The following is a 15,332-nucleotide window of genomic DNA, read 5'->3' as shown; positions in this document are numbered from 1 at the left end:
GTAGGGTATTACCTCCATCGAGAGGGCCCGAACCTGGGTAAACATCGTGTCCCCTGCCTCCTGTTACCATCGATCCTAGACACATAGTTCGGGACCCCCTACCCATGATCCGCCGGTTTTGACACTGACAATACTAACAAAGCAATTATGTCTTCTCAAAATAACATGGCCAAAGAAAGCTATCCCTACAAAATCATATAGTCTGGCTATGCTCCATCTTCACCACACAAAATAATTAAATCATGCACAACCCCGATGACAAGCCAAGCAATTGTTTCATACTTTTGATGTTCTCCAACTTTTTCAATCTTCACGCAATACATGAGCGTGAGCCATGGACATAGCACTATAGGTGGAATAGAATGGTGGTTGTGGAGAAGACAAAAAGGAGAAGATAGTATCACATCAACTAGACGTATCAACGGGCTATGGAGATTCCCATCAATAGATATCAACGTGAGTGAGTAGGGATTACCATGCAAAGGATGCAATAGAGCTATAAGTGTATGAAAGCTCAAAAAGAAACTAAGTGGGTGTGCATCCAACTTGCTCGCTCACGAAGACCTAGGGCATTTGAGGAAGCCCATCATTGGAATATACAAGCCAAGTTTTTTAATGTAAAATTCCCACTATTATATGAAAGTGATAACATAGGAGACTCTCTATCATGAATATCATGGTGCTACTTTGAAGCACAAGTGTGGTAAAAGGATAGTAACATTTTCCCTTCTTTATTTTTCTCTCATTTTTCATTTTTTATTTGGGCATTTTCTCTTTTTTTATGGCCTCTTTTTTTTTCTTTTTCATCCGGAGTCTCATCCCGACTTGTGGGGGAATCATAGTCTCCATCATCCTTTCCTCACATGGGACAATGCTCTAATAATGATGATCATCACACTTTATTAACTTACAACTCAAAAATTACAGCTCAATTCTTAGAACAAAATATGACTCTATGTGAATGCCTCCGGCGGTGTACCAGGATGTGCAATGACTCATGAGTGACATGTATGAAAGAATTATGAATGGTGGCTTTGCCAGAAATACTATGTCAACTACATGATCATGCGAAGCAATATGACAATGATGAAGCGTGTCATAACAAACGGAACGGTGGAAAGTTGCATGGCAATATATCTCGGAATGACTATGGAAATGCCATAATAGGTAGGTATGGTGGCTGTTTTGAGGAAGGAATATGGTGGGTTTATGGTACCGGCAAAAGTTGCGCGGTACTAGAGAGGCTAGCAATGGTGGAAGGGTGAGAGTGCGTGTAATCCATGGACTCAACATTAGTCATAAAGAACTCACATACTTATTGCAAAAAATTATTAGTTATCCAAACAAAGTACTATGTGCATGCTCCTAGGGGGATAGATTGGTAGGAAAAGACCACCGCTCGTCCCCGACCACCACTCATAAGGAAGACAATCAATAAATAAATCATGCTCCGACTTCATCACATAATGGTTCACCATACGTGCATGATACGGGAATCACAAACTTTAGAACAAGTATTTCTCAAATTCACAACTACTCAACTAGCATGACTCTAATATCACAATCTTCATATCTCAAAACAATCATCAAGTATCAAACTTCTCATAGTATTTAATGCACTTTTTATGATAACTTTTATTATACCCATCTTGGATGCCTATCATATTAGGAATAATTTTATTACCAAAGCAAATTACCATGCTGTTCTAAAGGACTCTCAAAATAATATAAGTGAAGCATGAGAGATCAATAATTTATATAAAATAAAACCACCACTGTGCTCTAAAAGATATAAGTGAAGCACTAGAGCAAAATTATTTAGGTCAAAAGATATAAGTGAAGCACATAGAGTATTCTAATAAATTCCAATTCATGTTTATCTCGCCCAAAAGGTGTGTACAGCAAGGATGATTGTGGTAAACTAAAAAGCAAAGACTCAAATCATACAAGACGCTCCAAGCAAAACACATATCATGTGGTGAATAAAAATATAGCCTCAAGCTTAGTCTTTTGGTTGTCCTTGAATTTTACCTTGGGGTGCCTTGGTCATCCCCAAGCTTAGGCTCTTTCCACTCCTTATTCCATAATCCATCAAATCTTTACCCAAAACTTGAAAACTTCACAACACAAAACTTAAACAGAAAATCTCATGAGCTTCGTTAGTATGAAAAAACAAACGACCACTTAAGGTACTGTAATGAACTCATTATTTATTTATTTTGGTGTTAAACCTACTGTATTCCAACTTCTCTATGGTTCATAACCTCCGATACTAGCCATAGATTCATCAAAATAAACAAACAACACATGAAAAACAGAATCTTTCAAAAACAGAACAGTCTGTAGTAATCTGTAGGTTTCGAATACTTCTGTAACCAAAAAAATTCTAAAATAAATTTCTGGACGTGAGGAATTTATCTATTAATCATCTTCACAAAGAATCGACCTAATCACACTCTCCAGTAAAACATGGCAGCAAATCTCGTGAGCGCTAAAGTTTCTGTTTTTTACAGCAAGATCGCAAAGACTTTCCCCAAGTCTTCCCAAAGGTTCTAGTTGGCACAAACACTAATTTAAAACATAAAACCACATATAAACAGAAGCTAGATGAATTATTTATTACTAAACAGAACCAAAAAGCAAGGAACAAAAATAAAATTGGGTTGCCTCCCAACAAGCGCTATCGTTTAACGCCCCTAGCTAGGCATAAGATTTGAACGATGCTCACATGAAAGACAAGAATTGAAGCACAATGAGAGCATCATAAAACACGTGACAAACACATCTAATTCTAACATAATTCCTATGCATAGGCATCTTATAGGCAAACAAATTATCAAGGCAAGCAAAAACTAGCATATGCAAGGAAGTGGAAAGAAACAATAGCAATCTCAACATAACGAGAGGTAATTTAGTAACATGAAAATTTCTACCACCATATTTTTCTATCTCATAATAATTACATGTAGGATCATAATCAAATTCAACAATATAGCTATCACAAAACATATTCTTAACTCGATCCACATGTATGCAAAGTTGACACTCTTCCAAAATAGTGGGATTAACATTAACTAAAGTCATGACCTCTCCAAACCCACTTTTATCAAAAAGTTCACAAGATTGAACATTCTCCAAATATGTGGGATCTAAAGTCGACAATCTTCCAAACCCACTTTCAATATTATTAAAAACATTATTATCAATCTCATATTCATCATGGGGCTTAAATAAATTTTCAAGATCTTAAGAAGAATCACCCCAATCATGATCATTGCAACAAGTAGTAGACATAGCAAAACTTGCATGCCCAAGCTTGAGGTTTTGCATATCATTAACACAATTGACATTAAGAGAATTTATAATAACATCATTGCAATCATGATTTTCATCGAAGGAACTATTAAGTATGGGTGCAATAGCAACGATCTCATGTTTAACATATGGAACTATAGCAAATTCATCTTCATAAATATTGGCATCATGGCCACAAGAATAGCAAGCATCATGTTCATCAAGGGATATTTCAATCAAATCATCAGAATCATAATTATCTATAGATTCATGCATATCATTATTTTCTTTCAAAGCAATGGTCATTTTTAATAAATTCTTTGACATGGACATTATGAGCATAGTTTTCATGGCAATATTTAAGTATGTCAAATTTTCAGATTCGTAGAGAGTAATATCATACTTTTCAATGAAAGAAGCAACTTCATAAGCACCATTAAAAGCAACAAATTATTCAATTTGTTCGATATCATAGTAACTATAAACACCCTTTTCATAAGAAGATATGATTTCATTATCATTAAACTCACATAGGTAGGGGAGGTGTTTTTAGAGTTCTTAGAGCAACAAGTAAGATCATAAATTTCACAAAGATTCCAAGCATAACATAGCAATCTGTTTATTTGATCTCGTAAGAGTCTCCCTTTTTCAGACAAATGATGACACACAAAATGAGCATGCTCATCTAAAGATTTCCCATCAACTAGGCTAGTTGGGGTTTCAGCACGAGCGCATAAAGATCGAAGATGATCCAAGTAGAACACTTTAAGTGGATCCATATCAATAGATTTTTAGCAAGAAAAGATGCAAGCAAATAGAAGGCACATGGAAACACAAAGAAAGATACATACAGGAAGAAGGCGAACGGAAAAAGGGCGAATAAAACAGCAAAGGTGAAGTGGGGGAGAGGAAAACGAGAGGAAAATGGCAAATAATGTAAAGCAAGGGATAAGAGTTTGTGATGGGTACTTGGTATGTCTTGACTTGTGAATAGATCTCCCCGGCAACGGTGCCGGAAATGGCTTGTTGACGGGAGATCTAATCTTGACTTGACTTGGTGCAACCTCCCCGGCAACGGCGCCAGAAATCCTTCTTGCTACCTCTTGAGCACTGCGTTGGTTTTCCCTTGAAGAGGAAAGGGTGATGCAGCAATGTAGGGTAAGTATTTCCCTCAGTTTTTGAGAACCAGTCCAGTGGGAGACTAGACGCAAGTCCTTCGTACCTACACAAACAAATAAGAACCTCGCAACCAATGCGATAAACGGGTTGTCAAGCCCTTCACGGTCACTTACGAGAGTGAGATCTGATAGAGATAATAATAATAAGATAAATATTTTTGGTATTTTTATGATATAGATTGAAAGTAAAGATTGCAAAGTAAAATAAATTGGAAACTTATATGATGGAAAATATACCAGGGGCCATAGGTTTCACTAGTGGCTTCTCTCAAGATAGCATAAGTATTACAGTGGGTAAAAAAATTACTGTCGAGCAATTGATAGAAAAGTGCATAATTATGAGAATATCTAGGCATGATCATGTATATAGGCATCGCATCCGCGACAAGTAGACCGAAACGATTCTGCATCTACTACTATTACTCCACACATCGACCGCCATCCAGCATGCATCTAGAGTATTAAGTTCATAAGAAAAGAGTAACACATTAGGCAAGATGACATGATGTAGAGGGATAAACTCAAGCAATATGATATAAAAACCATCTTTTTATCCTTGATGGCAACAATACAATACGTGCCTTGCTGCCCCTACTGTCACTGGGAAAGGACACCGCAAGATTGAACCCAAAGCTAAGCACTTCTCCCATTCCAAGAAAGATCAATCTAGTAGGCCAAACCAAACTGATAATTCGAAGAGACTTGCATAGATAACCAATCATACATAAAAGATTTCAGAGAAGAATCAAATATTGTTCATAGATAAACTTGATCATAAACCCACAATTCATCGGATCTCGACAAACACACCGCAAAAAGAGTTACATCGAATATATCTCCAAGAAGATCGAGGAGAACTTTGTATTGAGATCCAAAGAGAGAGAAGAAGCCATCTAGCTAATAACTATGGACCCGAAGGTCTAAAGTAAACTACTCACACATCATCGGAGAGGCAAGGGTGTTGATGTAGAAGCCCTCCGTGATTGATTCCCCCTCCGGCGGAGCTCCGGAAAAGTCCCCAAGATGGGATCTCTTGGGTACAAAAGGTTGCAGCGGTGGAAATAGGGTTTCGTGGGGCTCCTGGATGTTTTCAGGGTATATGGATATATATAGGAGGAAGAAGTAGGTCGGTGGAGCCACAAGGGGCCCATGAGGGTGGAGGGCACGCCCAGGGGGGTAGGCGCACCCCCTGCCTCTTGGCCTCCTCGTTGATTTCTTGACATCCACTCCAAGTCCTCTGGATCACATTTGTTCCAAAAATAACTCTCCCGAAGGTTTCATTCCATTTGGATTCCGTTTGATATTCCTTTTCTGCGAAACACTGAAATAGGGAAAAAATAGCAATTTGCACTGGGCCTTGGGTTAGTAGGTTAGTCCCAAAAATAATATAAAAGTGTATAAATAAGCCCATTAACATCTAAAACAGATAATATAATAGCATGGAACAATCAAAAATTATAGATACGTTGGAGACGTATCAGAGCGCGGGAAGCATTCGCTGGAGCGCGGGGAGACTAAGTGGAGCACACACACAACCCGAGTACCGTATCCGGTGCCACGTGTTATTTATCACACAAGTGTCAACATAAGGAAACGTATGTGTAACTTACTAATCATCGGACATGAGTACTCGCAAACGCATCGTGTGCGATACTCCTAGCCACAGCAAGCAACTAGTTTGCATTTTTCAAAGTTTTTTGTACTCACAGAATCGCACACGAACTAGCTATATTAACCGTCTGTGTTGTAATTTCTCATCGCAGACAGTTCATCCGAGTCGGCTGTTTGCCACGTATCACACACATCTTGTTAAGTTGAACCGTTTCTGTTGTGTACGCTAATCGAAAACAGTTCGTCTGAGTGAACCGTATGCCCTGTATCACACACACCTTGATCTGGCTAACCGTTTATGTGGCACTCCCTAATAGCAAACAGTTCATCGAAGCGAACTGTTTGCCGTATATCGCACACACATTGATATGGCTGCCTGTTTCTGTTGTTCAGCCTCATCGCAAACAGTTCGAACAGGTTAACCGTGTGGCCTGAATCGCACACGCAACTAAAATCTGAACCGTGTTTGATGCATCCTCCATCGCAAACGTTTTGCACCTTTTTTGACGGTTTTCATACACCACCGTTTGCGATTATTGCATCACACACAGTTTCTCAAAGGGTCTCTGATCGTAGTGTCGCATTAGCAGCATCCTGCAGTAGTGAAATACAATTGCTATATTTCCAAGTTGTTAAGCACGCTTGGTTTGGTTAACTATCTGATCTTCTATTAGGAGTATGTTATATTGTGCAGTGTGGTGCTCAGTTAACATTTGGTTCATGTGTTGTGGTGTTTAGTTAACTGCTTGGTTCAATTCTTCAATGCAATGTTCAATTGTTGTGGCTGCATTCTGTTATTGTATACCATTTGAGAAATAAGTCAAATTTGGCTGTACTAAATACAAGAGAAACAAATACAATTGCTATATTTCCAAGTTGTTAAGCATGCTTAGTTTGGTTAACTGTCTGATCTTCTATTAGGAGTATATTATATTGTGCTATGTGGTGCTCAGTTAACATTTGGTTCATTTGTTGTGGTTTTTAGTTAACTGCTTGGTTCAATTCTGCAATGCGATGTTCAATTGTTGTGGCTGCATTCTGTTATACTATACCATGTGAGGATTCAATCGAATTTGGCTGCACTTAATACATGAGAAACATATACAAGTGCTATATTTCCTAGTTCTTAATCATGCTTGGTTTGGATAAATGGGTTTTCCATGTGGCTTGAATTAATCTGATGAATCTGCAATGTGATTATTTTTCATGAACATATTATACTGATAGCATGTGAACACTTACTTAACCTGATGACTAACTACCTTATATGTGTTGTAGGGAAACAATGGGAAGCACTGAGGTTTACAAGATGGTACTAACTATTATACCTTGCCTTTTTTATTCCTTTGCCCCATTTCCAATAGAGAAAATTTATGCACATCCTTATTCTCAGGCCTTTCCAAAGCAGTTCACTAATGATTACTGATAACCCACAAGTATAGGGGATCGCAACAATTTTCGAGGGTAGAGTATTCAGCCCAAATTTATTGATTTGACACAAGGGGAGCCAAAGAATATTCTCAAGTATTAGCAGCTGAGTTGTCAATTCAACCACACCTGGAAACTTAATATCTGCAGCAAAGTGTTTAGTAGCAAAGTAATATGATAGTAGTTTTTTTTAACCTTGAAAACAGCAGGAGAGGCTCCTACTGTGTTATATTAAATAAAATGGGAGTTACATCTTATGTACAAGCTCATGAGGAAAGACCCTCAGAGGGGGGGGGGGAGTGAAGGACAAAGGCAACTAGTGGTAACTAATACAAGAAGAGGATGACTGAAGAATCAGTGAAGAGGAGTAGAATTACAAAGCTAAGGCAAATAACGTAATGTAGTCCCAGTGAGCTTTGTCTACTCGAAATTTGAGCCAGAGGAGGTCCTCCTTAGTCCTTCCCCTCCAAGCAGCCAAAGAGGGAGGTATGTGACTGAAGAATCAGTGAAAGTAATATGATAGTAGTGGTAACAGTAGTTGTCGGTGTCAAAACCGGCGGATCTCGGGTAGGGGGTCCCGAACTGTGCGTGTAAGGCAGATGGTAATAGGAGGCGGGGGACACGATGTTTACCCAGGTTCGGGCCCTCTTGATGGAGGTAATACCCTACGTCCTGCTTGATTGATCTTGATGATATGAGTATTACAAGAGTTGATCTACCACGAGATCGTATAGGCTAAACCCTAGAAGCTAGCCTATGGTATGATTGTTGTTGTCCTACAGACTAAACCCTCCGGTTTGTATAGACACCAGAGGGGGCTAGGGTTACACAGAATCGGTTGCAAGGGAGGAGATCCACATATCCGTATTGCCAAGCTTGCCTTCCACGCCAAGGAGAGTCCCATCCGGACACGGGACAAAGTCTTCAATCTTGTATCTTCATAATCCAATAGTCTGGCCAAAGGATATAGTCCGGCTATCCGGAGACCCCCCCAATCCAGGACTCCCTCAGTATCCCCTGAACCAGGCTTCAATGACGATGAGTCCGACGCGCAAATTTGTCTTCGGCATTGCAAGGCGGGTTCTTCCTCTGAATACTCCATAGAAGATTTTGAACACAAGGATAGTGTCCGGCTCTGCAAAACAAGTTCCACATACCACCGTAGAGAGAATAATATTTCCACAAATCTAATCTGCTGACACGTTTAGCAACATGACATCATGCCATGGCCCGGTCATTATTCGAACCGTTTTTCTCAACTAGCACTACACATATCACGAGGCGGTTTTCTCGACACATCTTGTCGAAGCAGAGATTGTGTCCCCCTTATTACAGGATTCTCATCAGTACGGACGTGGGTAACCCAATCGTGCCCGTTGGTATGACTCTTTGATTTTAGGCAAGTCCCAAACGGCCACGAGGAGGACACTTGATATTCACCCTCTTTATAAAGAGGCCAAGGCCTGTCCTTTTTTCCCTCTCGTACTCAACCGAATCCTCCCCCCGCCTCGAGTTCCAACACCCAAGGCTCAGGTCAGGCGCTTCGGACCTTCAACCATGTCCGGATCCAACCTTCAAGGTCGGTGGATGCCTTCCTCTGTCACAGAGGAAGACATCAAGAAGCTAAGAGAGGCTAGGTATTTGACCCTCGAAATCTCGCACAGGCTGCCTACTCGAGGGCAAGTCATCCCCACTCTCGAACCCGGCGAGAGCGCTATATTCATCTCTCACTTCCTCCGAGGACTAGGCCTCGCTCTGGATCCCTTTGTTAGGGGGCTCATGTTCTATTATGGGATGGATTTCCATGACTTGGCCCCGGATTCCATCCTTCACATATCGTCGTTCATTGTTGTGTGTGATGCCTTCCTCCGCATTACCCCACACTTTGGCCTATGGCTCAAAACTTTCAATGTGAAGCCAAAGATGATTGGGGGCGATACATAGAGTGCGGAGGTGCCGTAATAAGCAAAGGCGCCGATGTTCCATGGCCAAAAGGTTCCTTCCCAGAGGTGTCCAGTTTATGGCAACGGGAGTGGTTTTCTATCACAGCTCCCCGGAGTACCAAGTGGGTGGCCGCCCCTGCCTTTCGCTCGGCCCCCCACCACAACTGACGTCATGGATCAACAAGGGGCTGGACTGGGGGCCAGTAAATGATGTGCCGATATTGCAGAGTGGCATCCGAGATCTCCTTGAGAGAGATGTCAGCCTGGTCACGGTAATGCAAGTCATGCTAGTTCGTCGAGTCCCGCCTTGCAAACGTCGACCCCTCCGTATGTGGGACTTCAACCCAGAAGGACCGTGAATTATTCAGCACTTCCTCGGCATGACGCTCGAAGAGATGTACAAATTGTTCTTTGGACCACAAGTAAAGTGTCCGGACACCACCGAGGATGCGGGTCTGAGCTGTAATCGCCTAGATACCCAAGTAAGTAATCCCGTGGCCGAACACGCTGTCTTTTTATTTATCATTCTGAAAAGTCGCTCTTTGACCAGGACTGGGTAACAAAGGCGAAGATGATCAGGTGTTCGGCCCCCCTTCCCGAAGGCTCAGCAAATCCAGTACTAGCCACAATGCTCGAGCCGACGCCTTATCAGGCGCCCTCAGGGGAAGATAAAGGGGGGAATAAAGAGGCTGAAAGCAGGCCTCACTCGTTATTCATCCAAACCAGGGGAATTAGCGCCTCCGCGAAGGAGGATAACCAGGGAGAAGAATCTGAAATTCCCTCTCCCCAAGGAAGGAAGAGGACCACCTGTGAAGACCCGGAAACAAAGGTTTCCAAACGGGGGAAGAAATCTTCGCCAGAGGGTCCTGCCTTGGAGGGTACTCTTGCTGCATAGTGCCCGCAAGGGGATCAGCCCTCTACCGAGATGTAAGTAAACAAAAAGTACTTAATAGTAAAAATATCCTACATTACTTCTGAAGACAATAACCGAAGCATATATCTTTGTAGTTCGGATCGTAGCCCTTCTCGACAGAGTTCATCTTCGGGGGATCTTCTTTCGGAGAAGATGGAGAGCGAAACACCTCCCCATGCCACCCCGCCTCGTGAGGCGGGCGACCCTGAAGTGTCGTCGCGGAGGGTTTCTCCTGATCTGCCTAGGCCAGAGGGTAATCCTTCGGCCACCCGAAGTCCTCAGTATTCGGCTCCTAAAGAGAGCAATAGAAAGAGTTCGGAACCGTCTGGTGTGCAATCGGACGCACTGAAGGATCTTCTAGAGCAAGCGGCCATCTCAGAAGCGCATCGTACGCTAATGGGTACGGTGATTGAGAGGATTTCATCCGCCGAAAGCGGGTTGCACAAAGCTTTTATGAGTCTGCTGAAAGGCTTTGAGGTACGTGAAATAGTGTATGTTTTTTACAGTACCGCACACATTAGGTGTGTCCTATGCAGATAGTAGCCCCTGAGACTCTGGTTGCCGTCGAGAACGGCGGCAAACAAAGGATCATAGTCCGAGGTAATAATCAGGCCGCCTTCCTGTGCAGGTGGCTGAAGGTCTGGTGGCTAGCCAGACTGATGAGTTTGCCGAGCTGAAGCGGCAATTTGATGCGGCAGATGCCGACATCGTGCTTGTCAACAAGCAGCGTGACGAGGCACAGGGTATGTGATTTCTCCAGTGATCAACACATAGTAAGAGGAGCATGATGCCAGTATCCTTAATATGTTGTGACTGTAGATGGAGTTGCTGCCGTGGAGACCCTTCGGGCGGAACTTTCCCGAGCCAAGGAACAAGCCAGGGATAGTGATGCGGCCGCTCTAAAGGCGGTCGAAGAGCTAAGGGCCGAACGGGTTGCACATTGCCAAAGCAAGGAAAAAATAGCCAAGATGGCCGTTGAGTTGAAAGATGCCGCCGACCGTTACCAGCTTCTTGAAAAAGAAAGCCGAGTGAAGGCGACGGACCTAGAGAAGGCCATGGTAGCAGCCAAGGAAGCCCGCTCCAAAATCAGAGCGGCGAAGGAGGAGCTACGTCAAGCTGGAGATATCGCGGCTGGGAAGCCCTTTTTGTTGCGGACGAAGTTCGGAGATCCGAAGTATGCCCCTCATGATCAACTATGGAGTTCTGCAGACGCATGCGTGGATTTGGCAGCTAGTGCTGCTGATGCGGCCGAGTACTTCAAGGATCAAAAAGATCGTGAAGTGGAAAAGCTGTTCTGGTCACAGTTCAATGTTCCAGTGCGTCCGCTGCTGTTGAATGAGCGAATGTCCGAGTGGGCCGAGCTCCATAGGTTGTCCGGACTTGCCATGAGGTCTGTTGTGGATCATCTGTGGCCGGAAGGGCCAAGGCCAAATAGTTAATTTAGTTTAGTGCAACAATTCCTTGGTGCTGTGTCGCACATCGACGCTATGAAGAGGTCGGCGTGCATAGAGGGTGCGCGGATGGCACTTGCCCGTGTCAAGACATACTGGGCAGAGATGGAGGCCACTACTATTGCAACCTAGAGTTTGGTCGTGGGCCGAGTATCTGCCGAGCACTACTTTGAAGAAGTCCTTGAAGGCGCTCGTTCAATAGAGGCTCAGTGCTAGAAGAATATTATGTTCTAGTGACATGTATTCCCATTGTAAAAAACAATGTTTTATTGAATTGTAAAGGCTATGTTTATACTTTTGCCTGAAAGTATTATGATGCCTCCTGTGCGGCCGTTTATGTATATATGTATATAACCTGAAGTTTGCAGTCGTCGACTTCAGCCCCCACGCATATAATGCGGGGGTGTTCGCAAAAAAACGCGCATTCACACTTGATCCAACGTCTTGGTCCATTAAGGAGGTGGTAGTGCAGCGAACGAGGCAATCGGAATATATTGCTTTAACACTTTCACTTAGCCATAGGAGTTTGATGGTGGGACTACTATAGAGCCCCTGGTACTTCCGCGCTTGTCCAAATACGATGCGTGTACGTACATGACCGGGAAACGGCCCTTCGTTAATGTGGAGGAATCCTGAAGATTCCTCTAAGTCATCGAGTGGTTGACCAGTCTCACGCTTTATCATGACAGTAAGTTTTTGGCTTTCTCTATTGAGGTGCTCATCCGGATGAACCAGGGCACAATCGCAGTAGTTCTCCCGGTGCCGCCTTAGCCGATAGAGCGGAACGTAAGGTAGCAATACACGGGAGCCGGGCAAACCCAACATTTGACCAAAGACATGATTCGGAGCTGATGCATATAAGGCCAAACTCGCGACGCCGAACACTCCCTAAGGTATTCGGTCCTTATAACATATATGCCGGGCTGAACAATGCCCTTAATAATAAACCCTGAGTGTCCAGGTACGTGCAATATTCTAACGTGGCGAAATGCCAATAACGTCAGCATCCTTCACGGTTGTACTGAGTATCCAGGGGATGTGAACAACAAGAGACAGTAAAAAAGGTTTACGCAGGGTCTTAATCTGAAAAGAAACCTTTGAGCGGGTCCCTGCTGCACGTCTGCGCCTGTGTCTCCGTTGTGCCATGTCCTGGACTGGTGTAGCACGATTATCATCTGTAAAAGAGAAGAACTTAGGTGAAAGTTGTCATGCCAAAAAATTGGTTATTCTCGATAAACCATTAAAATTCAAGATAAGTCAAGTTGAGCCAAACTAGCCCTGATTACACGCGGGAAGCCCCTGGTACCGTCTATGAGGGTTTAACCATCAAACCAATCTCGGGTATATCTAGTGATGCGCCGGACTCATCTAACCATGTCCGCGGTCTTGACGACCTGTCATTTATTCTGGTTGGTGAGGCCGTCTAGTGCTCGGCTGTTAAAGCCGCCGCACGTTCTTCTGCGCGTAGAGGACGCTCAATATTTCCACCAACTGTGATGGTGCCATGTGGACCAGGCATCTTAAGCTTAAGAGAAGCGTAATGTGGTACCGCATTAAAACGAGCGAAAGTTGTTCTTCCGAGTAGTGCTTGATAGCCGCTTCAGAATGGAGCAATGTCGAAGTCTAACTTCTCACTTCGGTAGTTGTCGGGTGAACCGAATACAACCTCTAGTATTAGAGAGCCCGTGGAGCGGGCCTCTGGGCTTGGTATTACTCCCTTGAAGGTAGTATTACTGTGGCTGATTTTTGTCGGGTTTATGCCCATTTTGCGGACTGTGTCCGGATATATCAGATTTAGACCGCTGCCGCGTCCATAAGGACTCGTGTGAGATGGTATCCGTTTATTATTGGGTCTAACACCAAGGCGGCTAATCCTTCATGCCGGATGCTTGTCGGGTGATCCCTGCGATCGAAAGTGATCGGGCAGGCCAACCAGGGGTTGAACTTAGGGGTGACGGGCTCTACGGCGCGTATGTCTTGGAGTGCGTGTTTGCTTCTCCTCTTCGTCACGTGGATCATGTTTACTGTTTTAACCTCTGGTGGGAATTTTTTCTGTCCTCCAGTGCTTTGCTGGCGAAGTTCGTCCTCGTCTTCACTTGGTGTCTCCCTCCCCTTGTGTTCGGCGTTTAGCTTACCGGCCTGCTTGAAGACCCAGCATTGTCTATGGGTGTGATTTGCAGGTTCATCGGGGGTGCCATGAATCTGACATAGTTTGTCTAGAATCTTGTTTAGGCTAGACAGTCCATCTCTGCTGCCTTTGAAAGGCTTTTTCCGCTGACCTGGTCGATAGCCCCTGAATCCGGCGTTTACCGCCATATTATCTGGGATGTCTTCTTTATTTCGACACTTGCTTTTACCGCGTTGTGGTTTTCCATTGCCATCCCTGACTTCGGATGTGCTTGGGTCGCTGGTGCTACTGCGGGCTAACCAGCTATCTTCGCCCACACAAAAGCGGGTCATGAGGCTTGTCAGGGCTGCCATTGTTCTCGGTTTTTCTTGGCCGAGGTGTCTGGTGAGCCATTCGTCTTGGACGCTGTGCTTGAAAGCTGCTAAGGCTTCGGCGTCCGGGCAGTCGACGATTTGGTTCTTCTTAGTGAGAAACCTGTTCCAAAGCTTTCGGGCTGACTCTCCGGGCTGTTGAATTATATGACTTAAACCGTCTGCGTCCAGAGGTCGGACATAGGTCCCTTGAAAATTATCCCAAAAAGCATCCTCGAGCTCCTCCCAACTTCCAATTGTGTTTTCGAGGAGGCTTTTCAGCCAGTGCCGAGCTGGTCCTTTAAGCTTGAGGGGCAAGTACTTGATGGCGTGGAGATTGTCTTTGCGAGCCATATGGATATGGAGGATAAAGTCCTCAATCCAGACCCCAGGGTCTGTGGTCCCATCGTACGCCTCTATGTTCACTGGTTTGAATCCTTCTGGAAATTCGTGGTCCAGCACCTCATCGGTGAAACATAGGGGGTGTGCGGCACCCCTGTATTTGGATGTATCATGGCGTTCAGATGGTTGTAGTATTCTTTTTTTGTTTTGTGCCGGAGCACACTTCCTAGATCCATAGATGGATCTGGTCATACTGGATTTTTGGCGCAAGTCCTCACGTAGATCGTGTGTTGACTTATGTGCGACCTTGTTAGCCGCTCTATCACGGTCACAAGGTGGTTGATCCGGCCGGTTGGCCGTTTTATTTTTCGGCTGTGTGGGCTCTAAGGCCTCATCGTCGAATTCAGGTAATAACTTGCGCTTTGGATAGCTCTTTGTGTGGTAACTTCCACCATACTTTTCTTCGTTGTCGAGCACTTTGTTCCACCTGCTGTTGAGCGTATTTTGTGCGGCCTTAAGCCTTTGCTTCTGCTTCTTCAGACTCCTCGCTGTGGCAATAAGCCTTCTGCGGAGGTTCTCCTGCTCCAAGTGCATTTCCGGGATGATGTGTGCATCTTCATCCGGACCGTTTTCCTCCCCAGAGGGGGTTTGATGAGGTTTATCCTCGGCGTCACCGTGTTCGGACATCGGATCC

Source organism: Triticum urartu, chromosome 1 (genome assembly GCF_003073215.2).
Source record: "Triticum urartu cultivar G1812 chromosome 1, Tu2.1, whole genome shotgun sequence".
Lineage (NCBI taxonomy): Eukaryota > Viridiplantae > Streptophyta > Magnoliopsida > Poales > Poaceae > Triticum > Triticum urartu.
This window is presented reverse-complemented; position numbering follows the sequence as displayed.